The sequence below is a fragment of the Gopherus evgoodei genome, chromosome 5 (assembly GCF_007399415.2).
Source record: "Gopherus evgoodei ecotype Sinaloan lineage chromosome 5, rGopEvg1_v1.p, whole genome shotgun sequence".
Lineage (NCBI taxonomy): Eukaryota > Metazoa > Chordata > Testudines > Testudinidae > Gopherus > Gopherus evgoodei.
Genome location: NC_044326.1, coordinates 116618560 through 116645002, shown reverse-complemented (window position 1 = coordinate 116645002; position 26443 = coordinate 116618560). Strand labels below are relative to the sequence as shown.

General features: G+C 41.2%; 1 protein-coding gene across 2 annotated transcripts in view; it reads right to left on the bottom strand.

Moving 5' to 3' along the window:
* The window catches only part of ANK2 (ankyrin 2), a 598819-nt gene that overhangs the window by 544921 nt on the left and 27455 nt on the right, over positions 1-26443 (bottom strand). Inside the window, exon 1 of one of the 2 annotated variants that reach the window (XM_030564739.1) lies at positions 8251-8330. The exons of the other annotated variant lie outside the window; for it this stretch is intronic. The gene's annotated coding sequence lies outside the window, so the exon portion shown is untranslated. Of the gene's footprint in view, positions 1-8250; positions 8331-26443 lie in introns of those variants that run through there. 2 annotated transcript variants of the gene reach the window in all.

The following is a 26443-nucleotide window of genomic DNA, read 5'->3' as shown; positions in this document are numbered from 1 at the left end:
GTCTAGCCCTACAGATGCTTGAGATCTCTGGCCTGTGCTTCCAGATGGAGGAACTATGAAAAAACACAGGAAGACAGGCAGACAAGAATTTTCAATTTCTGCTTTCAAGGCTACAAGTGAAAATCGGCAGTGGGGTGAGAGGATGGAATAGGAGAGAACAAAAAATGCAGCAGCAAAAGTGAAGGCAGATGCTCCATTGAAGTCCTATGGCCAGGTTTAATAACTAGACTCACATACTGTACAATCAGTATTTTAAAATGTTAAGCTACAAATTTCTCATCACAAAATTTACCAGTATTTTCTCAAATACCCAAGCAGAAAATTGACATAGCTCTGTACAGTCATAACAAACTTAATTCCAAAAGATAAAATAATCTTCATATTTCCAGTGATTTTCTACGCTTGCATAGTGTGCAATATATTGGAGAGAGAGAACACAGTTCCGGAGAAGCCTGGAAAGATACCACATACCCCCCTTTAGCACACTGTTGCATTCATTTGAATTGAATCATACTTCAATAGCATATGACAGCCACTCAAAAAAAAATCCCCCAAAACAGTAGTGGTATTCATTTCACCTGCTATTCAAAATGCCCAGCACGTGTTAACATTAACTCAAGCTGAGAGAAAACATCTCTGCAGAGTAACCAAGCACTTGGTTGCATTTCTGACCATCATTACAAAAATGGGAATACAAACGCAACAGAATCATTTTCGTAGAAGCAGTGTATATTTTGTGGCTTCAGAAAACAGCCTCCTTTGTTCCCATCCCCAGTTCTGACTCAGGCAAAGCTCTCATTGCTTTCAGGCCTACTGATCAGCTATAATCTTAAGAGGGTGTAATATAAACCATGTACACTCCATTAATACTATTCATCCAGTTGTGCTAATTGTTGTTAAATATGCGATAAAAGGCTACGCTGGATGAGATATTATTTATTATTTGTATTCAAGTTGTGCCGAGAAGCCCCAGTTACAGGCCAAGACCCCACTGTGATAGGTGCTGCACAAAACATAGAACAAAAAGACAATCCATGCTCCAAAGAGCTTACAATCCAAGTATAAAAAAGACAGATAGTACAAGGAAACAACGTTAGTCAGCATGATAGGCAGTGGTCTCAGCACACCAAAGGCCTAATTGTTGTCAAGTTTTTTGTAGATATCATATAAAGGAGAGTTTTAAGGAGGATTTGGAAGATAATGTGTTAATTTTGCAGCTATTTACATGGTGCTCCTCTCAAATGACAGGCAGCATTGGAAAAAGGATGAAGGTGCTTGTTGGAAAATTTAATGAGAGATGATAGGCAGAGTATGGATAGGCTGTGGAAGGCCTTGAACATGAAGAACAAGTAGCTTTTATCTGATGCAATACAGAAGGGGGAGGCAGTAGAGGGATGCAAAAACAAGATGAATGACATGGTCAAAGTGACGGGCTAGAAACATGATCTTTGCAGCATCATTCTGAAATGATATGAACAGCATAAGATTGCATTTGTCAAGGCCAGAGCAGGGGTGAAGCTAATAGGCAAATGGAGATGGGAGGACGATCATCTCCTCACCCTCAGTGGCCTTTAGGTGCATGCACAGCACCTTTTCAAATATAGTATGCAATTGACAAAAGGAGGTGCATGACACAAATGTTCACACGGATATGGAGAATGAGCCTGCCTTGTGCTCACTCAGCAGTGGTAGCTCCTGTTCCATAGGGCTGTGCACAGCTCCCAGATCCAGGTGTTGCACCTGGGTGCACAGAGTCACCTGGCCCTAAACCGCCTGTGCACCATATTGCAACACCACTCACTCAAATTTGGCCCAGCAACTCCTCTATCCTGATGGAGGGGCAGCCAAGCCAAACCTGAATGGCACTACAACCGCATATGCCAGGTCGCAACATCCAGAGTGGGGTGCTGGGCCCATCATTGTGGGAGAAGAGTTACTACTGCTGGGTGAGTGCAGGCTCGCTCTCCGGCTCCTGCACCTCACCCTGGCTGGGGCCTCCCCTCCACACTGGGCCAGGATTAGGGTTGCGGTGCCTGGGAAGAGAGTGTAGCAGGCATGGTAACATGAAATCAGCAAGCCAACAGGTATAATTACAGGTGGCATTATCAATGACCCATCGCGGCCGCCTCCTCCTCCATTGCAAATCTTGGCTCCACCACTGAGCCAGAGAGAAGAATGTTACAGTAATCAAGATTTGAGATTATGACACCCTGGACATGAGATTTAACTGTGGGAATAGCTAGGAAAGGCCGTGTTTTACAGATGTTAGGCAGAATAAATTGACAAGATTTAGACATAGCCTTGATGTGAAAACCTAGACTGAGGTCTAAGTTAAAGATGACATCCATATTACCACCCCAAGTAACAGGCAGAATGGCGGTGTTGTCCACAGTGATGGAGGAAGGAGATAGTGAAGAGGGCTTGGGGTAGGTGGGGGGATTAAAAGCTCTGTTTTAGTCATGCTGAGCTTGAGTTGATGACTGCACATCTATGTCAGAGACACAGGACAAAAATTTTAGTTTGAACAGAACAAAACACATCAACAGAGCATGACAGTTGAGTTTGTGTTTTCTGATAAGATTACCTAGAGATTTGGTGTAGAGGGACAAAAGGACCAAGGACAGAGCCCTGTGAAATTCCCCACAGAAAGCTGGAACAGGAATGAGAAGGATCCTCAGAAGGACACACTGAAGGAGCAATTAAAGAGGCAACAAAAGAATTAAGAGAGGATAGAGTCACAGAAGACAACGGAGGGCAAGATTTCAAGGAGAGCGTCAAAGGCAGCTTTCAGATGATGACGATGGAGTACTGGTTCTGAACTCTGTCTGAGAAGTTATTTTTATTGTGAATATTAAGTAACAGATGATTTGGAACTTCAATTTCTTGTTCAATTTCTAATTACTTTGATTCGCTTCAGACTTGTCAATAGAATAGTTTATTTGTTTTTGTAAATCCCTATGTGGGTGGGCAAGCACATAAAGGATATGAGACTTCATAGGAAATATCATTTTTATTACCATCATAATTATTTCTAGAGGTTTTACAACTAACGAGTGGCCATTTTGTCTTTTACAAAGCGTATCACATTCAGCATACCCTTTAAGAAACTGGTATCTGGCTGCATAATTTCTAAATAATATTTTTCTAATTGCCTGAACATTTTGAAAAAATACAGTTAAGAGTACAGGCAAAAATAGAATGTAATGAGAGCCTGATTTGCCATTGTTCTGCATCACGTGTAGTTATTGTCAGGAGTGCCGGGTGAGAATAAAAGACTATCATTCTGATTTGGTACCACTTTATACCCATTTGGTTCTTGCCTAAATAAATACATGAAATGCAGGGTAACAGAGACTGCAGCTTACAGTCTATAACTTTGCAAACATACATTATGAATACTCACAGTATTCAACATCCAATTAAAAGTAAATTTATGGGGGTGTGCAAAGTAATTTTAAATATATATCAATATTTATGTGTATGTTTTCTAACATCTTTCTAGAAACTTAACTATGTTCTCCCCAATGAAGTTCAACACATAGTTGATTTATTATAAATATATTTTACTCACATAATGGAACCTAGAGATGTTGCTGTATGAAGAATTGCTATAGATTTGAAAGCAGATGTTGCAGCACTGATAGAATACAGACCTGCTCTGCTTTGATTTCCTGAAAGTTGTAGCATTAGCACCATGGTGATGTTACTACTGTATCACATTAATGCAGAAATCTATATTTCAAGAACCAAGTCTTTAAAAATAAAAGGAAAAAAAAAACCTTCTTGAAGAATTCATTTTAAAAGTTATGTCTAATTGCTGTGCATTATAAGCATATCCATGTCTACTTTTATTTAAATGCAAAGTACTGTTTTCAAGAAAGATTTTAGTTTTTGTTAAATTTTTAACCAAGTATTGATTACCTCATTAAGGTAGTGCTAGGAAAACAGAGCCATGTATTTACATGTAGCTTCTGAGCAGACAGATATCACTTCAATTTCTTACATTGTAATAAACTTCAATACTGATTGTACTTAGCAGCCTAAACATGACACCAAATTCCAGATTATTATTTATTCTAGTTCATGATAAACTGTTATGTACCAATGGCCCTAACTCACTTGAGTAGTCTCATTCAAGGGGACCACTGGCATTCAGGGGCCAATCCTGCAAACATGTATGCACCTGAACAATACTGGATTACAATGGGACTGCTCACATTAATAAGTAAGTATTTGCTGAAGGCTCAAGACCATACTTTTGGCCCAAATCAATATTTAAGAATTATTGACAGACATTGGACATAACATATTACCAGTAAAATATATCTAAAACCAACCTCGAAATATTAATTTCATATTCTATTACAGTACCTATTTGGTCCCCATTAAAATAATCTCTGAAAACTGCAGTGTCTTTCATATATTTATCTTCACCAAAACCCCGTGAGGTTGGGAAGTACTATTATCCTCATTTTAGAGAGACACGGAGTGTGTCTACATTGCAAAAAGGTGTGTTCTTAACTTGGATTAGCTAATCTGCATTGGCAATTTTGGGTTAAAATAGTAGTGAAGGCATGGCAACGAACTCAGGTTAGTAGCTCAAGTTTAACCCCATGCTCCCCCATAGGCAAGGCACTATAGGCACTTACAGGGATCAGTTTCCCCCATCTGCCTAAGGGTGCCAGGTGTCCAGTTTTCAACCATAGCGCCTGGTTGAAAAGGGACTCTGGCAGCACCGCTGACTGTTAGAAATCCAGTCGACTGCACAGCAGGGCTCCCTGCCTGCTGTGGTCCTGCACAGCTCGCAGAAGCACTGGCATGTCCCCACTACAGCTCCTAGGCATAGGAGCAGGCAGGAAGCTACATGCACTGCCCCACCTCAAATGCCAGCTCCACAGCTCCCATTGGCCAGGAACCACGACCAATGGGAGCTGAGGAGGCGGCACTTGCAGACGGGATAGTGTGCAGAGCTTCCTGGCCGCTCCTCAGGCAGGGGAAGGGGATTGAATGCAGGTCTCTCACGTCCCAGGCGAGATAAGCTTATAAGGAAGGCATCCACTTCCTCCTCCTCCATTCAGTTCAACCCAAACCAGTTTAAAAAAAACACAAAAAACACACAAATGGCCAGCAAACAAAAAATATATATATCAATTATTCACTCTGTCCTACTCCCGAGTCCCAGGCTTCCACTCTAACCACAGGATCATCCTTCCACTCCCATACTCCACTCAGCTAACTTATTGACAGAAACAGTAGCATCTGGCTCTCATGTGAGCTGATTTGTACAACAGGGAAATCTATATCTTTAGTTTCCTCCAGACATTTAGATGGATGGAATGTGTGCCCAGTGTGTTACAACAACCCTGAAATGCTTTTGGCTCTGACTGGGAACACATTAGCACTAACTTAAATCTGCTGCTTTGTTTACTACATGAGATATCTGCTTGTGTTTTATGACTAAATGGTATCAGTTAAAGAGACCCAAACATTGTACACAGCAATATACAGTATGTGACAAAAGCTATCCACTGTAGACAAAACCAAGCGAGCATTAATTTACATTTATGCTTCAAAAGCAGCATATTATAAATCATGTATTTGTTTTCAAAACCACGAGTCATTATGCTCAACATCAATGACCTTAAAAAAATTCAGAAAACTTAAGAAACTGGGTACAGACCTGCTGATAAAGAAATCGATTAACCTACTTCTGGGCTCACACTGGTGTGACTATTGATTTCAGTGGAGATACTCCTGAGATAACTGATGAAGAAAGCAGAATCAGGGCCAATGGAAGTTTTGGGACTCACTTTCAACTGCACCAGATGCTAGGGTGAGGTAGGGCTGGGGATGAGGGGTTTGGGGTACAGGAGGGTACTCTGGGCTGGGATCGAGGGGTTCAGAGGGCGGGAGGGGGAAATCAGGGCTGGGGAAGGAGTTCTGGGCGTGGGAGGGGGTCACTGATGCAGGCTCTGGGCAGCGCTTACCTCGAGTATGGCAATATATTTATTTGAATAAATCGAGAGAGAGAGAGAGACATGAAGTAGTTAGAGCAAGAGGCTTTTATTTATTTATTCAAAGCTACAAGTCTGGTAATCCTAGAACAGCTCTTAAATTATACTTCGAAAACTCAAGCACTGTTGACAAGTGATAATTTATTGTACTATATCAATGCAGCTTAATGCCTAGATTGAAAAGACAGGTCAAGGATTGTACACAGTCGGCATAATTACCTACAGTTTGTTAGGGTAAGCTGATTGCTGCAGATTAATAAAATAATCCAGCAATAGCATAAGCAATATTTATTACAAAACCACGTCCCATGAAATATTTTAGCGACCAACAATACAGATGAAAAACAAGAAGATGTGATTTTTATCTCTAGTTGAAATGAAATTGAAAGCAAATTCCCGAATCCTGCTGAGGAGCCAAAGTCCAGATTCAACAATTATAACAGATGGACATTAGGAGCCTGATCCAAAGCCAACTGAAGTCAAAGGGAGTCTTTCCATTTATCTTAATAGGCTTTTGATCAGGCCCTCTGTTACCACTGCTGAGCAGACTAATACCAGGTTATCTTTGGAAATCACATTACATTTACTACCACACACTGCAATTCCGTTCACTTGTCTGAACGGTTAAGAAAATATGGGGATAAAGAGAAGTAAACATGACTGAACGTGATTAAAAAAATGCAACACAAAAGCCACCTGAACATCCGACGAAGTGGGTATTCACCCACGAAAGCTCATGCTCCAAAACATCTGTTAGTCTATAAGGTGCCACAGGACTCTTTGCTGCCTTTACAGATCCAGACTAACACCGCTACATAATAAAATTACTTGTAATAATTTGAGTTTAATATGTACTTTGGTGGGCTTTTTTCCTCTGAAATATTTTCCCTCACAGAATAAGCAACTAAAAACACGTCAGATACCTTAGCACAACTGAGACTGTTTTAGGGGACATAAATAAGTAATATTGGTGATTTCCTTTTTCCTGTGAAAAGCATGAAATCAGAGCCAAAGCAAGGTAAAGACAACCTAGATTTGTAAACACCCAAAGACACTATTCAATACTCCTTACTCATACTTTACTCAGACGAAATTCAACATCTGTGATTCTCTGACTAATAATTTCTAACAAAAAGGTTACCTTAATTCAATAGCTAACTACTAAAAAAGGTCAGTTACTAACTGCTCTTCATTGTCTTGATAAGAAAGTAGAATCAGGGTGGAGTCACCTCACTTCACAATAGTCTATTGCTCTGCACTGCTTGAAAAAAATCTTATGGACAGGAGCTTCTTTCTAACCCAAAATACCTGTTTATATGGGGAGGAAGAAATAAAACTCCCTAATAACCTGTAGAAAATAATCCTTTGGGTTGGGGACCTTTTAGAAATCATGCAGGATTTTATTAATAAATCTCTCAGCGTGCCTTCTCAAAAGCTCATTCTTATTATCCTTTTATAAGTACTTCAGTAAAAAGGTGGTTGCAGCTTGGAGCAAAACTCACTTTCAAACCATTGCCTTCAAATAAAAATGGGAATTTACTTTCTGATGCCCCCAAACAATAGGGGAAATCTTTCATTTTAGATATCTTTTCCCAGAAGGCAGATTTCCTGTTCTCTTTGAAGAATACTGGTTACAGTCCTCCTACCCTTCTCTGCAGCTCTGCATTTCAATAGTTTTCACACAATATAACACAAACTCTAGGGTTTCTACTGACAACCCTACAACGGTTCTGGACAGAGGAAGGGTCTGCGCAACACATACACATACATTTTTCTTTGTCAGTAACACATTTTAGAGACTCTTACCCCCCTTCCACCCAACAAGAAAACTACCATTCATTTCACCACAACCTCTAAGACACAAATCCAAATATCCTATCACTGTTTCTTGCAAGAGACAAAACTGCTTTTTTGCAAGGAAACCTCCAAAGGAAAGAGAATCATTAAGTCTACTCAAAGACTAATTTGGAAATCTTAACTAAATCAACAGCAGTCATAATTCTGCATCCAACTACAACAGCAAGTGCAGAGCAAAGCAGCCATGAGCCTGTGGTACATGGATGTTACAAAGATCAGTGATAAGGATGAGGATCTGTCTGCATCAATTCCTGCAGTTTGCAAATCCACTGGTAACAAACAGCACTTCCCTGCTGCAAGTCACGGAAGGAATTCAGCTAAGGAGCCTCAACCCCCTACAGCATCTCAAGTAGCAGAACGATACAATACAGCCACTCACAACCAACACCAGGCTCTCGCCCTCTCTGCGCTGTGACTCCTCCCTGCACAGGGGACAAGTCAGTGAGCCTCCAAGCTTTCCTGCAAACTGATGTCTCTTCTAGCTCGAACAGACTTTCCGATTACAGCCTCCTTACTGTAATTCATGTGTTTGCTGCTAGCCAGTGCCTGCAGCCCACACAGCACCACATGATCACTATGACATTAGAGCCTCCCAGTAGAGTTGCCAACCTCCAGGATTGCCCTGGAGTCTCCAGGAATTAAAGATTATATCATGTGATGAAAACTCCAGGGATACATCCAACCCTACCTCCTGAATGCTCCAAGCAATCCGCCCACAAGAACTAGCTCTCCTCAGTTGCACTTAGATTCCTGAGCATCACAGCTGGTAGGTAATGTGCTCTGAATGAGTTTCTACAGATTCTTCCAGAGACTGCTGCTCCCCCTTGGGAGGCGAATAAGCAGCATGACTCTCTGGTTCCTTTAATACAGTGGTTCTTACCCTTTACTGCAGCCTGCACCCCTTTGGTTCTCAAAATATGTTCACATTCCTTAACAAAAATCAATATATGTTCTCGCATCCCTTATCAAAAATCATTAAAGTAGGTCAGTTCTTTAAACCTAGATATATTTTTGTTTGTATATTAATCATTAAAAAATGTATAATGTTAATAAATACATAGGTTGGATGAAACAAAGTAGTTGTACTTATATGCCCGTGCTTAATTTGTGTTTTCAGTGATTTATCTTTTTAAAAAATCTGGCATGTCTCTCAACCCCAGAAAGGGCATCTCGCACCCCCAGGGGGTGCGTGCACCCCAGGTTAAGAACCACTGCTTTAAGGACAGGAATTTACCATTCTAGCAGGAGACCAGGGGACCAACAGCAGTAGCAGGGAATGTGTGAAGCCCTTCGCCCTCACAGCACTGGACCTGGACCCAATAGGTGGCAATTCCCAAATGAAACACTACCACTCCCCCCAGCCACATGAACTGAGGGAAGAAGTTCTTGAGGCTGAAGCCTCCCCAGGGAGCATAGATTTTCATGACATGTGACAACCATCACTCTACTTGCATGTTACTCCCCTTCCCTTTGCCAGCCTTCTCTGTGTAAAATGTAAGCTCCTTGGGACTGGGACCGCCTTTTACTGTCAAACACTTAGCACTCTGGATGCCAGTGTCATACAAATAACCACCACCACAATGTGTACAGGAGCACCTGGAGCTTCTCCTTCCTGATTGAAGTGTAAAGTAGACACAAGGTGATGATTTCAGGAATGTACATGTAGTTTCATATGCAAACAACTTCCAGTCCAAAATCACCACCATCACCATCCTTAAAGAAAAACAGAAACAAAATTACAGTGGGAATGTTTTTGCTGCAAAAAGGAGTCTCTGGAGGAAAGCAGTTGCTTCAGAATCACGAGGGAAACTGCTAGTCTAAGTGGCCAGCTGAGAAGTGGCGTTGCACTGGCATAAAATAGCGTAAAACTGGAATAACGAAGTGGTGAATCAGGTCCATTATATATAAACTTGTTTCTGGTGGGCACTATAGGAGGAGAATAGGCTTTTTTGAATGAGACTTGAATAAAGAGAGTGGCAGCTTGACAACATGGCCTAGGGAGGGAGCAGAATGGAAAAATCCACAGCAACAGTGGTAGAAGGAAATAAACAAAGGGTCAAAGCTAGTATTGCTGATGAAACAAAATATGTGACTAGATCAGGGGTCAGCAACCTTTCAGAAGTGGTGTGCCGAGTCTTCATTTATTCACTCTCATTTAAGGTTTTGTGTGCCAGTAATACATTTTAACATCTTTAGAAGGTCTCTTTCTATAAGTCTATAATATATATAACTAAACTATTGTTGTACGTAAAGTAAATAAGGTTTTTAAAATGTTTAAGAAGCTTCATTTAAAATTAAATTAAAATGTAGAACCCCTGGACTGGTGGCCAGGACTTGGACAATGTGAGTGCCACTGAAAACCAGTTTGTGTGCCGCCTTCAGCACCTGTGCTATAGGTTGCCTACTCCTGGACTAGATTATGCTTCTTTGACCGCATTGCCTTGCCAGATCTCCTTGGGCCTATTTGATTTCTTTCAGGTACAAGATGTAAAGTTGACTTGAGATTTACTGAACAATAACATCCAGGATTTTTCCCACACACAGAGTAGTAAGCTCTAAGATTTCAATGGCGTCCCAGCATAGTCTCAGAGTATGGGTATGTTTGCTGGGGTCCGTCTGCGATCGGACACTCTTGCCGTAGGACAAGACAGGATGTGTGCACAACACAGCACAGTCTGGCAAACACTAAAAGAGATTCATTTGATGGCTGTGGCCATGGAAACCGTACACAAGAATATCATAGTAACCAAGGCACCTCAGGTAAATTGAAAGTTCTTTTTCTGTTGACTTTTTTTGTCCTAAATTAAATGCGTAAACCCTAATGAAAAAGCAGGAGAGTGTCTGGTATTTCATTACTATGGATGGAGCAATATGTAAAAGACAAAAACAAATAAACCCACACACTTTAAAGAGGAAAGCTTGGTTCTGTTACCCTTAAAATCATCCATCTAAAAGGCCAATGGGAGTTTTGCCATTGATTTCAGAAGGAGCTGAGTAATATGTTTGAGAAATATGTTCCAGATGATCTTATTGCTCCAAGCTTTAGCATGTGCGTGGACGGATTAGGATAGCATTAATTCCAAGTAGAAAATACAAATTATGAATAACATCGTATGAACAGCAAAAATATGTACAAGGTGAAGACTTGCTACTGTTTGAAATACAAATTCAGCCCTCTAAGGTAGGCACTGGTTTGCATGGTGAAATTCAAATACTGCAGGCTGACCAAACTACAAAATATTATTGAAGTAGATATTCTGAAGTAAATCTGGATAGCATTTCTGATGAGATTCCCCTACAAAATCATTGATACCACTAGAAAGTACCTTTGGAACTATTTATAAAATATATGTTAAAATGTAATTGTAATCTGTGGTTTAATATATTTTTAAAATATATATGCACTGTGAAAATACATACTGTAATTTGCCTAGATTATCACAAAGCAAGTATAGTAGATACTTAAGAATAAACTAGTTTAAACCCTCCTCTCACTTTTTTAGCATAGGAAGTTCAGATGTCATCTGCAGTCTACAAGGAAGGTTAATCTTATAAAGAGGCTTTGAATGGAGTTCTTTCAATGTTGGTAACTCTTTGCAATGGAAATTTTGTAATGCCTTGCTGCAAGTTCGCATTCCTCCAATAAGCTTTAGTGAGAACTGAGCTTATAAAGGATTAGAGGACCAAGTTTAATAAAGGCAGAAACTAATTTGAGTGTCTGGATGGATTATTTGGAGACCACATTCTGGGCAAGTTCTGTCTTGGGGCCTTATTCAAAGTAAGCGTGTCTTTCCATTGATTTCTATAGGTGTTAAGGCCAGGACCTTAAATCCACATGTGGTACACCTACTGAAATCAGTGGCTTTCTCAGTTAGACCTACTACACTATTCAACCCATTACAGTATATGTGCAGATAGCTTCTTTCCTCTCTCATTTCTCAGAAATAAGGGAACATCAAAGCAGAATCCAAAGCAAACCACCGTAGGATATTGGCTAAAGAATAACAACTTGTAAATAAAAAAATTGAAGTCAGCAAAGCATAGACAATATTCTTTATAGATGCCTAGGAAAACAGCGCTGTGTTGTGGTTCAGAGAAAATGCCAATAGCACTTCTACGTAATAATAGACATGTCAGTGCAGCATGAGCATTAGAGTAGTAATACTGTCATGATTATAGTGTTCTTCATTGTAACAGCATCTAAAAGTGAAATGACCTCAATGTTTTCTTTAAGTATAAATTTAGAATGAAGACCAGAAAAGCATTTCTACATAGAGGACCCAATCCTATAGTCCTTGCACAGTGCATACTGGGCCCTTAATTGTTATAACCATACTGAATTTGGAGGTTTTAGTGGGGAAGTATTACCCTGAAAATTGAGAAACTGACAGAAGATGGGCTATAACAACATATTATTAGAAGGAAAAGGACAATAATTAGTATGCAGAAATATATTAAAGGATATAAGGAGATTATAGTGTGACACTGCACATCAGCTCATGCTTTCAATCGCTAGTCAAGAGGTATTTGGATATAGGGAGTTTTCATTCTGACACAGCTCTAGTGATCATTCTAAATATCAACCCAATTAAATAAAAAACAACAACAAAAATAAATAGTTATGGCTCCTGGCTGTGCAGAGTTGTTGTACAGACCTCTTCTTGAATGAAAACTTGAAGGCCTGTGGGAGTAGACAGATAAGTGAACATGGTTTGCACATGACTTAACATGACTGATATTCCCCATCATGGATTAAAAACCACTTCAGAATATATTATAGACTCCAGTACTGTTTATGAAGCCTGGGAAAGCATGAGTATTTGGGATCTTGCTATGCAAAACATGCACAAGAAGGAAAAGTTAAAGTAAGGAAACCTAGATAATGTCTATAATGGAACCTCTTTTTTGGTTTCTCCCCATTCCTGCTCCCATTTTTTCTGATGCATCTAAAAATCACTTTTTCCATTCATTGTGAATGAAATCAATAATGCTTTTAGCTATGTAGAGTAAAAACAAAGTTGATCCTGATCCAACTTCCTTGCACAGCCAAAGTTCCCACTGAGTTCAGCGAGTGCCAAAGAAATGCTGGATCATGCTCAAAATGGCAATATTATAATGCAATAGTACCACATTGGAGTTAGGTGTAGGTGGTGATATTGTAACAGTTCCCAAGGAATCTGCAGGTTGGCAAAGCATATTTTATGTGAAAGTGTTGAGCAAGCTACTATTTTCTCTTTTTTTACTTACAAAGAGAAAGCAAGCCATTATGCTTGTATTATTAGAGTGGTTCCTCCAGACTTGTTTCAGAGAGAGTTGCAGACTCATCATTAGGTTAGGGTTAGGGTTTCAGAGGTAGTTGCAGACTCATCATTAGATTAATCCAGTTTGTCTATGGGTGTGTAGTTTCACTGAAATCAGTGGAGCTACACAAGTATGAAACTAAAGTAATGCAGCAACGAGTTGGGTCCTATGTATTTTAAAAAATCATACAGTAAGATTCAGGTCAGCATCAGGGATGAAAAATCAGAATTTTATCCAAACATAACTGATTTCAAAAAGGATATTTGTATTTGCTGAACTTAGAATAGTTTTTCATTGTTAAGTCTGTTTAAAGATTTCTTAATGAGTGAAAGGCAAAAAAAGGGGAAAAATCAATATTAGGAAATCGACAGAAGAGAGACAATCTGCTTCTTCAGATGAGAATAGTACTATGGGGATTTTGCCATCAAACTAGAGATTTGTTTTTCTAAGCAGCAAACAAAACCTCAGGCCAGAATGCTTTTTCCCCACAATAACACCTGCCGAGGGAGCTCAAGGAGAGGACAACTCTACCAGAGTTCCTTGTGGAGTGACTCTCATATTGTTACATAAGGGAAGATTTGTTCCTATTCTGCAGAATGAGCCACAGCAGGACGCCAAACATTAATTTGGCCCTGTGCCTCCATAATGGCTCTGTGCCTTTGATAGCCCTCATGCCTCTGTCCCTTAGAGCGTGTTACCAAGGGAAATAAATGCCTCTCTCAGTGGTTTAAGCGTTGGCCTGCTAAACCCAGGATTGGGAGTTCAATCCTGGAGGGGGCCATTTAGGGAACTGGAGTAAAAATCTGTCTGGGGATTGGTCCTGCTTTGAGCAGGGGGTTGGACTAGATGACCTCCTGAGGTCCCTTCCAACCCTGATATTCTATGTTCTCCCACTTCCCCTACGCATAGCTGCCTCCAAGGTCCCTCTTAAAGGGTATTCCAAGCCATGGAAGGGGACTCCTTATGAAAGATGATAGATTCCCAGACTGCATTATGTTCCGGAAGAAGCTTCCATGGGATTAGGAGGAGAAGGATATGTCTGTCCATTCATTCAGTGTGTGCCAGTCCATCCTGACCAACTAGTAGAGGGCTACCAACTCCCCCAAACCAAGCATGCACCCTTTTTTCCCTCCAATAGATACAAACGCCATACACAAGGTCTTGGGAGGAGGGAGGAAATGGTGCAACCAAGTTGAACCTCTTCCTTTCTACATGGGATTCTAGGTTAAGGCTCACAGGACAAGCGTCTGGACCACTATAAAGAGAGAGAGTTACCAAGCAATGTCTTTGCTGGTTAAAGTGATAACTAAGTGATCACTAAGTGATCCAGTATTTCTGAACAGTATCGTTGCCATATGTCTCTATTTATAAAATTGATTAAAGAATGTAACCTTTTCAGCACAGACAGAATGAAGTTCTCTGGTATTTGTTAATTTCCGGCACTGTGTATTTTTTTTTAAATTGCAGTTCTGTGCAGCTCTACTTTGTATTTTGGACATAATTAGGAAATGTGCTCCATAGAGTTCAGCCATCAGCATGAGTCAAGAACATTCTAGCCGAGAGTTTTCCAAGAATCAAGACAGTAACCAGAAGCCTTCTAAGGAATCCAATGAGGATCTCCAAACATAGCAAGTAGCTTTAATCAATTTCAGAAAAGCAGCAGACCAATAAAATTCTGATTACAAAGTACATAGCTCCATACAGGACAGACTGATTCAGTGTATGGTTTCTTTGCCTTACTGAATCAAGCAAAAGTTAAAGAGATTGACTGATTTGGGGTCAATATTTGTTCTTCTGTTTTAATTATTGCTAAGATGTTCTGATGCAATTTGGAAGTGGGAGCTATCATGGGTGGGAAAACTTTGTGGCCCGAGGGCCATGGGGAAACTGCATGCAGGGTCATGAATGTAGGGCTGGGGCAAGGGATTGGGTGTGAGAGGGAGGGCAGGATGTGGTGCAGTGTGCAGGAAGGGGCCCAGGGTAGGGGGTTGGGGTGCAGGGTGCTGGAGGGGTTCAGGGTGCAGGCTCCAGCCTGGTGCCACTTACCTGGAGCAGCTCCAGGGTGGCAGTGACATGCAGCAGGGCTAAAACAGGCTGCCTGCCTGCCCTGGCCCCGCGCCGCTCCTGAAAGTGGACGGCACCACATCCCTGCGGGTACCTTCCCCCAAAGCTCCCATTGGCCGTGGTTCTCCGTTCCCAGCCAACAGGAGCTGCAGAGGGCGGTGCCTGGAGGCAAGGACAGCGCACAGAGCTCTCTGCTCCCCTCCCCCAGGGGCTTCAGGACGTGGTGCCAGCCGCTTCTAGCGGCGGTACAGGGCCTGCGGTGCCATGGGGGTGGCAATCATGTGGGCCAGATCCAAAGCCCTGATGGGCGAGATCCAGCCCCCAGCCCTGAGCTATCATGTTCTGTTACCCTACAAAGTGATAAGAAATAGAAAAAGGACATTTTATACCAGTTCATTGCAGTCCTGCTTTTTCCCAGAACTCCAGTTACCAAAAGTTGATTCAAATCTCTTAGGATTACACTGAATCTTCACTCCTACACACGTCTCATTGGAGGGAAGTTCTGGATTTTAAGAACTCCATATTTTCTGAAGGTTTCAAGTGCCACTGCCTATAAAGATCTTCATAAAAACTAGAATTTTACTTTTCCTCGAGCTAGTGGTGATGAGGGAGGGAGGGGGAGTTTTCTGGGACAGGAATCAGCAGACACTGAAGCCATGCAGTAAAGATGGAGGGAAAGGTTATAGCATCTGCAGCTTGTGATTGTTCTCCATTTCCTATAGTTTTTAAAGCACTCTGCTCAGCTTATTAAGAGCTAAACTGTATTTTGTAATATGAGCTTCTTATTAGTGTACTAATAAAAAAACAAATATCGCTTTCCAGAACATCGTGTGTTCTGGATCCTTTAATGAGATTGTCCTTGATGGAAGATGATAAGACATTTATTTCCTGTCAGCCTGACTCACACTAATGGGCTATCAAACTGCAGTTTTTCCATTTGCTCTTAAAGACTTGTTGCAATGGAGATGGGTGCGTAGTGCACAGCAATGCCATCTTCTGGCATGGTTCCTGTGAGAAAGGGAACATGCTGAATGCAATTAAAAGAAAGCTCCTTTTCTGTGAAAACAGAAACTTGAGCTACGCAATAAATCTTAGGTTTTCCCCTTTCCACTACACATACTACTGGACTGTGATTGTTCAAGGGACTGAACTAAAATAAAGAGGGAGCACACACAGTGAACTGGAAAAGCAAACTCACTCACGCAGCTCTTACTGATCTATTTAGTGTGTCTCTAAGCGTGGAGACTGCGGATGATTCATACATAAACACTCACAAACAAATCACTGGGATGAAATTCTTGCTGGCATGGATGCCCTCCACACCAGGTACAGTTCACAATGGGGGCAGGGCATGAGCTTAGGGTGGAGGACAGAGCAGCTGAGCAGAACGATCACTGCACACGTCTGTGCACTGTGGAAGTGGTCTCTGCATCAGCAAATATGCTTGTCATGTCTAGTTTTTAAATTTAATATGAAGAATTTGTGTTTCAAGAAAGAAAAAAGAAAAAGAAAAAGAAAAAGCAATGTGGGAGAACAGATCAGTCACATAATTTAAATAAAGCACTAGAAGCTTGCAGTTAATCCGAACAATTCTGTCCCCATATCCCCACATGCCCTGTCCATATGGAGGTAGCAGACTTACTAAGGGGTGCTATGGATCTGAACGCTGCACTGAACAGGGCCCCTAGATTTTGCAGTAATGTGCTGCCCAGGTTGCATCCAGGATTTGCAAGGCCCACCGTGCACTACACCTCGGAGTGCTCAAGAGTATAGACTAGTAACAATGAATGTGGAACTTCTCAGTTCTTAAAGTGCAGTTCTACACTGAAAAGTAACTCCAGAAAACATGGTGTCATGGGATTCCATGTTTATTTTATTTCAGTGATTTTTGTACTGAGTGATAATCTGATGTTTTACAAAGATGCCAATCCTGCAAATTCATCCTGAGCTCAGTGAGTCTCGGTTCTTTTCTATTCACACCTCATCACCAGTAATGATGATTCCACAGGCTTGGCCTGGACATGTTCAAATTGCAACCCCCACCACCTACCCCTGCCTCCACTCCCCACCCCCACCTCAGTTCTTTTAGACCACAGCAATCAGTTTTGTACTGACCTTGCTGCTGGCTGGCTGCGCAGCTACAGGCTTGTAACAGAGAGAGCTATTCAGTGTCGCCAGCTCCTGTGATTTTATCATGAATATCATGAGTGCTTGTCTCAAAGCCTGAGCTGCTGGAATCACATTACCCGAGAATCTCAGCTTTCATTAAAAAAGCAAGTTTCTAGCCCTCAAGACTGAGGAGAAAAGCATGAAAACAAGAAGCTATAAAAGTCAGAAAAGAGAAGACAAATAATTACAACAACAGTATTTTCAAAATCTAATGATTTTTGAATGCACAGGGTTAGCAATACTGTTCACGGTACTGCTGGAAGTCCTAGGTCCCCCTAAGGCCAACAATTACACCTATCCATCCAAAATTGTGTGTGATGCTGAGCAATCACAGTCAGATGGTCTGCTGCTGGTGCAATATGCAGGGCCAAGATTGAGTACGGAAAGCAAGACGAAATGTAGTAGTTACGTCATAATGCACAAGTCAGGCCTAGTGAAAGCATTCCAAAACCATCTCCCTACCCTCTAAAGATTTGGGCTCCAGTAATGCTCCTTTGCAAATGGCCAGTGCTTCCCTCCACAGAACTGTGGCATGCTAACCCCTTCTGAATCTCAAATCTTCCAGTTTGGGCTCCCATGATGGGTGCTCATAGACGTTCAGAGGTTTTGTTTAATTCATTTAATTTACATACACTTCTCAGATCAAAAAAGTTCAATTGCCACAGGCAAGATGGTGCCCTGTCACAGACAATTATGTCCCATGAGGCTGTAACCTGGGAGAAACTCACTTATCATTTTAAGCACTTAAAGGGTTATCAGAAACAGGAGGAAATTTAAAAAAAAATTAGTTTCACCTCAAACAAATCATTTAAAGTAGAATTGCTTCCATAATTTGAATGACAACATGATTCACATCTGGAGGCACCCTCTCTGTGTTCCTGTCTAACTGAAATCCATTGCTTAGTTGTCTGCTGCATGAACACGGAGATAAAGCAGTTAATATTTACTGAATGAAAGTTCTTCAGAGCTCAGCGCTTTGGGGAGGAGTGGAAGGCAAGGGTAACAAACGGCCTATTTAAATGAAAGTAATGAAAAAACACAAAGTTAAGTGCAGGTCCAAAACTATACTGCACTCAATCCTGCAGCGTTTAGGCACGTAAAACTCCAGCTGACCTCAGTGCAGTTAGACACCCATAAGGGCTGCGGGATAGGGCCCAATAATATGGAACCTTTCCCACCACTCCAGTGAGAGTTCTTTATTTATTGTTGAAAGGTTCATAATAGCTCTTACTATATAATGCGTCTCATTCCATTTTATTAAGTGCTAACTGAAATAAAAAGTTAGGGTGTGATTATGGCAATTGGGTGCATTATCTGGGGTACAAGTGGGTGTATAATTAATTAACAATTTTTTCAATTAATTACACCTCTTTTTCTGTTCACAAATTGTCTGTCAGTGATCACAATTACTATTTGATCATTAGTTCCACAAATAATTCTAGGTCTGTAGTCTTTTATTAATAGTTTTTCATCAATATTCTGGACTGGAAGTCTAAAGTTTGGGGGGAGGGGTTATTAGACCCCACAGGTCACATGCTATATTTCTGTCTTCTGATTAGATCAGATAATTCTTAGAGTCAGGTTCCCTGTAGAAAAACTAGGCACCAGAGAGAGATGCTGCTGCTTCCCAGAAGCTGCTTGAGGTCAACGCCGTCCAGAGCCTGCACCCCTCACCCCCTCTTGCACCCCAAGCCCTTGCCCTGACCCCCCTCCTGAACTCCAAACCCCTTGGCCCCAGCCCCACCCCCGAGCCTGCATCACCAGCCAAAGCCTTCACCCCCTCCCACAGCCCAACCCTCTGCCCCAGTCTAGAGTCCCCTCCTGCATCCTGAACCCCTCATTTCTGGCCCCACCCTAGAGCCCACATCCCCAGCCCAGAGCCCATACCCCCTCCCATGCCCCAACCCAGAGCCCATACTCTTCCCCATTCCCCAACCCCCTGCCTCAGCCCAGAGCCCCCTCTCAGACTTCGAACCCCTTGGCTCCAGCCCCTAACCCAGAATTTTCTCCTGCATCCCAAGCCCCTCATCCCTCCCACACCCAAACCCCCCCCCGCCCCAGCCCAGTGAGTGATCAACGGAGGGAGGGAGATGGAGAAGGGGTGGGGCCTCGGGGAAAGAGTGTTCGATTTTCTGCGATTAGAAAGTTAGCAACCCAGCTAATAGCTGTGACACTGTTTTAATATCTCAGGATCATTTTCAGAGTGGTCTGCTTATAATATGTTTAGATGGTTTCAAATGGACTCCCATATCAGTGCACTAAATACAAAAGTGTGTATTAATTGTAAGTAAATCAGATTTAAAAGCATTTAGGCCAGATGCACAAATTCTGCAGCTCAGAAGCAGAACGTACTTTTTCCTTCTGAAAAGCTATACTCTTCAGGGACTTCCTCACTGCATGGACAAACCTAATCTTATCCATATGCCAGAGGGTTCCTCAAGCAATAGAGCTGCTTATCTAACAATAGACCATTCCTTTGTGTATGAAAAGATTTGGCGATGTCATGGAACATAGAATCTATTATGAATTAGTATATGTGTACATTGCATGGCTGAAATTTAGATTAAAAACTGCCTTATGTAAGTATATACATTGCTAGGTTTGACCTAGCTGAATTATATGACTTCTTCTCTATGTTCATGCGTCTGATAGAAGCACTTGATCAGACCTCTGCTGCAGTGTTCAAATGACTCATGAGGCAGCCAATAATTCAAATGAGGTAATCTTGGGATGACAATCCAAGAGTTCCGTCTCACGCTGCATGCATGGATTGTCATCATGCCCTTAACAATGTTCTGACAATGTAGACAAGCAGGGTCTATGAGAAGTGACTTTTTAAAACTGATTTTTTTAATGATGAAAAACAATCAGCCATTAACCTTCTATGTTCTTCTGTATTCAAAGCTTTAAAGAACCAAGCTTCCATTGTTGCATCCTTAATTAGAAATGTCCTATCTGGAGCTTGCATTTCAGTTAGCAGCTGACAGACCTGCTGCTCTTTCTTCACTTACCAGAGCTGATTTTGACACTCAGTAGTATGTTCAAACTTCTGTTTGGCACAGAGGATCGAGAGCAGCTGAGCATAGTGGCTGTCAGGTACAACAGAGCATTACTGTGCATCCCTTATTTCACAGGTTAGTCCTTCTGCCTGATAGAAAATCATGACAGATGACACTTCATATCAAATCTAGAAGCAAACTGTTATTCGCTTTTTTTTTTAAACAGCTACTACTCCACCAATATCCACCAGTATCTTTAAAAATAGATTCTACTTTTTGCATTCCCTACCATTTGTAGTACACTTTAAGAAGCTTCAAAGTGAAAATAGTTCTCTCACCATTTTATCTTGCATTATTTTTCCAGTTGGAAAATACTAAGGATTAACTAAGGCAAAGCTAACTTCATCTGTGATCTAGAGTGGCAGGTCCCTCTCTGCTAATGGCCTGCACCTGCAGGTTCTATTCACTGCCGTTGTTAGTTCTGATCCCATCACTTTGGACCAGATTCCTTTTAATATGTTTTAAGAGGAAGATATTCAAAAGCTCCTAAGAAATGTAGGAGCACAAGCTCTACTGACATTCCAGTAGGATTTATGCATTTGTCTCTCTTCAGTGCTTTTGAAAAACTCCCTCTAAAGTCCTGGCTCCGTCACTAGTGAGCTAATCTTAATCTGAACACCTATCTCCCAGGCTCAAAGCCTCGCACAGCAACACTCTGCCCCCCTATTCCTGGGAATGGTGGATTTCCAAAAGAAAACCCAACAACCAATAAGTATTTCAAATCCAGAAAACATTCACTCCATTTTAAAGTACATCAGAATGCACTTAACAGTTTCCTCTTTAAATCTCTTTTTTTCTTCTTTGCTCTTGATGGTTCTGTACTTTACACTCATGTCTTGTCAGGACTCACCATTTACCTATTCACAAAATCTTCCACTTCTTCCCTCAAAACAATGGAAAGGAACCATAAGAATATGAATCATGCCAGAACCATTTATCATCATTATCCCACTCCTCCTCTCCTCACTTAGGTCATCTGTGGTTTTCCAAACCAATATCTTCAGTGCTAAAGAGCACGAACCTCTGTTGCTTGAGGTAAAAGAGATGTAACTCCTTTAGCTGTGATCTGGAAGTAGACTGATATCCTCATATACACCAGTCATTAAGGGCAAATCAAGACCCAATTTTGCTAGTGGGGATTACAATTATTTTGTCCAGTCTGTCTCTCCTGTCATCAACAAAACTTATTTTATTTTTTTCCAGCTAATTAGTGTGCAAGTTTATATAGCCTTTTAATAACTTAAAAATTGGCAGTGACTCTTCTAATACATTCCACAGGTGCCAACAAGCCTTTCCACTTAATCTGAAGTTGAGGTGTGATCTTGACTGTTTCTACAGATTTTTTTCTCAATAGGCCCACATGTTTAGAATTAAACAATATAAGTCCCCATTTACTGTTTGCTAGAATGGCTTCTCAACATTACTTTAATTACACCACCTCTGGTTTATTATTTTATTGTGGAAACAATGAAGATAGCTAGGAAAAGGGCTGTCCAGGGTAGTCAAGGGCCTAAAAGAAAGGCACTTAAAAGTTAATCCTCACTATCTGACAGCAAAGGGACTGGTACAGAGTTCCTGATTGCCATTCTGATCTGAAATAATTCAAGTGGGGGGAGGGGAAGATTTACAAAAAGCTCTTACCGATATTTTTTTCAACCTCACTTTGATCCTTCCCCTATTGGCCAGTATGCATTTAAGAATACTCTTTCCTAAAATAAGGACTATGAGGTCACACAAGGCTATCACTGGCAATCATTACAAGGAGCAGAGTGGTGATATAAATTATGTTCAATATTTAAATATGTATTGTCCGAAGAGGAATCAATACGGTTCTAGTGAGTAATTTAGGAAATCATAGATCATAATAGGCAAAATTTAGTGTAAATGATAAAATACACCGAACGCCTCAATTAATAATCTTAAAAGCTATAATGGAAGGGAGGACAATGGTGAAGTTTTTATATTTGTTTTAAGTAATTTGTGAACCTCGAAAAGTTTCATCGGTTTGATTCAGATAACCATACAAAACTTCAAACATGTATTCAAAGAGTATCTGCACTCCTCTGGGATGATGAGGCAAAGAAAATTTCTAGTACTCTGTGGTTTTCCCAAGATAAAAAAAATCCCACAAAAATTACCTTTCTGAGCAATTTAATACATAAAATGTTGACCTCATCTGAAACCTGGAAGTGCAGAGTTGCTTGATAATTTATGAGTAAGTAGAAAAGTTAACCAAATTCAAAGATTAATTCATATTTTGGGAAAGAATTTGTTTTCTTTCTGCAGCATAAGGCCCATTTGTGAAGTCATTGCTCAGGCTAAACGCCAGGACCAGATTGTGATGTCCTTGCTTGTGCTGAAGAGGACTATTTGAGGAGAAAAGTGGTACTAAGTGTGGTACTGGCCCTTAGTAAAGAAGATAGTTTGGCCTGAGGATGGACTTCAGAAATGGATCTATATTTAGAGATGATTGAAAATGTACTTACAACTTTTTCCTGCAGCAGAAAATGCCTTTTTGATCAAAATGAAAACGTCTATCAAAAATTTCAGTAGAAAATTTTTATCTTTAGGTGAAAAATTTTGGAATGAAACATTTTGATTTTTTTTTTCAGTAAGCAATTTTATTTCATTTTAATGGGGAGGGGGGATACTTCTTTCACATTTGTATTCTCTCCACCCTCACTGGCTTGCTTTTTCCAGAGGAAAAAAGTGAAACAGTGATAGAAAGTGTTTATTTTCTTATCTCAACAAAACTTTTAATCAATCCCTGCCAAAATCATGCAAAAAATAAAATCAAATGATAAATGTTCATTTCAAATAAAAATGTTTAATAAATTATACTGATTTTTCCCCATCAGCTGCATCTATATTCCTTACCATTCTGCTCCTAAATCCATTCTAACTAGGCTATCAAAAAATCTTATCAGATCACATTTATTTTTAACTCAGTAAGTAACATATTGTAGAGAAATTCTTTTCTCTTCATTCCAAAAACATTGATGGAGGAATATAAAAATAAAACTAAATAGTGTGTTTTAACAAGGTGAAAAGCATTCTTAATATCATGCTGTTTTTCTTTGCTCACACTCTGAAATGTTTCCAAGTCAGAATCTTTGATTGTCAGGCTAGAAATCAAATATGCATCAGGGACGAAAGATCCCTTCTCTGTATAAAAATGTTTAATGTATTTTTTAATCTGATCATTTCCTAGGGCACTACCATCCTCTGTGCTTGCTGACAAGAACCAAAATCAGAAAAACTGCTCCTTTGGCCAAATTTCTGTAGTTTTGGGGGCAGTAAAGTATTAGCTGAGACAATATATATTATTTTCCATCCAATTCAATAGAAGTCCCTACACACATTGTGGGACAGAGTATGTGTGTATGTGGCCAGGCTAGTAAGAGTTGGTGAACCCAGGAAGCTATTTGCAGTCACTTTAATATGCAGCATTAAATTTACACAGACACAATAACATCACCACCACTAGAAAGAGCTCTTATACTAAGCTAAGGCACCAGGGTTCTCAAGACTATGGTCAGTGGTAGGGCCGGCTCTAGCTTTTCTGCTGCCAGAAGCGGCAAAAAAAAAAAAAAAAAAACCCCAATCGGCGGCAGCTCAAATTGCACTGCTTGATTCTTCAGCGGCGGGTTCTTCACTCCCTCTCTTCCTCTTCAGTGGCACTTCAGTGGCAGCTCAAAGAAGAAGACAGCGACTAAGGGACCCGCTGCCAAATTCCCACTGAAGACCCGGACATGCTGCTCCAATACCAGACGGAGTGCCGCCCCTTTGTATTGGCCGTCCCAAGCACCTGCTTCCTTAGCTGGTGCCTGGAGTCGGCCCTGGTCAGTGGACCTTTGTTGGACTGGAGAGTTGGCTGGTAATATCAAAAGGAGACTGTGTAAATAACTTTTGTTTAAAAAGAACAAAGCTCTAAAGACAGCTAAACACAAATACTTTCCTAATATTACCATGCCATGGAAGCAATTGCTGACACTGTCACTAGTGTTATGGGAGGAGATGTGGTGCACAGGGTCATCAATAGGCGAGAATATGCCCATAAGTAGGTCCCTACCAAATTCACAGGCATTAAAAAAGCATCACAGACCATGAAATCTGTTTTCCCTTTCTGAAATCTTGTCTTTTGCATGCTTTTACCCTATACTAAACAACTAGCAATGCCCCTCTGCCATGTACATTGGCCAAACCAGACAGTCTCTACGCAAAGGAATAAATACACACAAATCAGACGTGAAAAATTATAACATTCAAAAACCAGTCAAAGAACACTTCAACCTCGCTGGTCACCGAATTACAGACCTAAAAGTCGCACTTCTCCAAGAAATGTCAAAAATAGTCTTCAATGAGAAACTGCAGAATTTGAATTTGTTAGTCTCTAAGGTGCTACAAGTACTCCTAGTTTTCTTTGCTGATACAGACTAACACGGCTACTATTCTGAAACCTATTTAATATGAGAAGGGGATGGCAGAAGCAAGCCCATTGTCACTAACGCCCATAGGAACATTCCCATACATATCCCAGGATAATACCACAGCTGTCTCTTAGGTTTTGTCTACACTGGCAAGTGAAAGACAAAACTTTTGTCATTCAGAGATGTTAAAAAAAATCTCACACACACACCCAAAAGACAAAAGTAGTGCGAACAGCACTTTGTCAACAGGAGCATTCTCCTGCAGACAAACACTAATGCCACTCATCGGGGGTGGAAGTTTTTTGTTGGTAGAAAAGCCCTCTCCTGCCGACAAACAGCGGGCTACACTGTGCACCTTTTAGCGGCATGGCCATAGGCGCCAACTCCAGGGGTGCTCCAGGGCTGGGGCAGCTATGGGGAAAAAATGGTGGGTGGTGAGCATCCACCGGCAGCCCCCTCATCTACTTCTCCCCTTGGTGGGTGCTGAGCATCCACCGGCAGCCCCCTCATCTACTCCCTCCCCTGCCCCATAGTCTTTGCTGCCCACCAGCAGACCCTGCCGATCAGCACCTCCCTCCCCAAGCCTCCTGTCCGCGGTAGCTGTTTCATGGCATGCAGGAGGCTGGGGAGAGAAGAGACAAGCGAGCGTGCGGCACACTGCAGGAGGGGGTAGAATGGTAGAATGAGGAGGGAAGAGGCCAGGCAGGGGTGGGAACAGGTGGGGCAGGGCCATGGAGGAAGGGGTGGAGTGGGGGTGGGGCCTGGGGCAGAGCCAGGGTCGAGCATTCTCCAGCACATTAGAAAGTTGGCACTTGTGGGCATGGCTGTAGCAACACAGCTGTGTCGCTAAAAGCTGAATAGTGAAAACAAAGCAAGTCACACCCCGTCCATCTGGCCATCCTCTCCTAAACCTTTGGAGACCTGGCCATGTGATCACACAAAAGGGAGGAAACTGATGCCCCTTTTCCCTTGTCCCTACACTAATAGTTCTGAAATCACTGAAACTGAATTTCCACTATTATTTTTCTCACCCCACAATTTAACTGTTCTTTCCCCTTATTTCAAATATGTATAACACAGGGGCAGGCAACCTATGGCACGCATATCAAAGGCAGCACACAAGCTGATTTTCAGTGGCACCCACACATCCCAGGTCCTGGCCACCAGTCCAGGGGGCTCTGCATTTTAATTTAATTTTAAATGAAGCTTTAAACATTTTAAAAACCTTATTTACTTTACATACAATAGTTTAGTTACATATTATAGACTTATAGAAAGAGACTTCTAAAACGTTAAAATGTATTATTGGCACACAAAACCTTAAATTAGAGTGAATAAATGAAGACTCGGCACACAACTTCTGAAAGGTTGCTGACCCCGGTATAATATCTAGAGCTGAGGGTATGACTGATTTTTCAGGTCAGTGGTCAAATCAAACAATATGGAGAAAAAAAAATTGTTTGGGATCAACTAAACACAGAATTTTTTTAGCTTTTCACACCAAAACAAAAAACAAACTGGAAAAATAAAAATAAAAACCCACACCCCA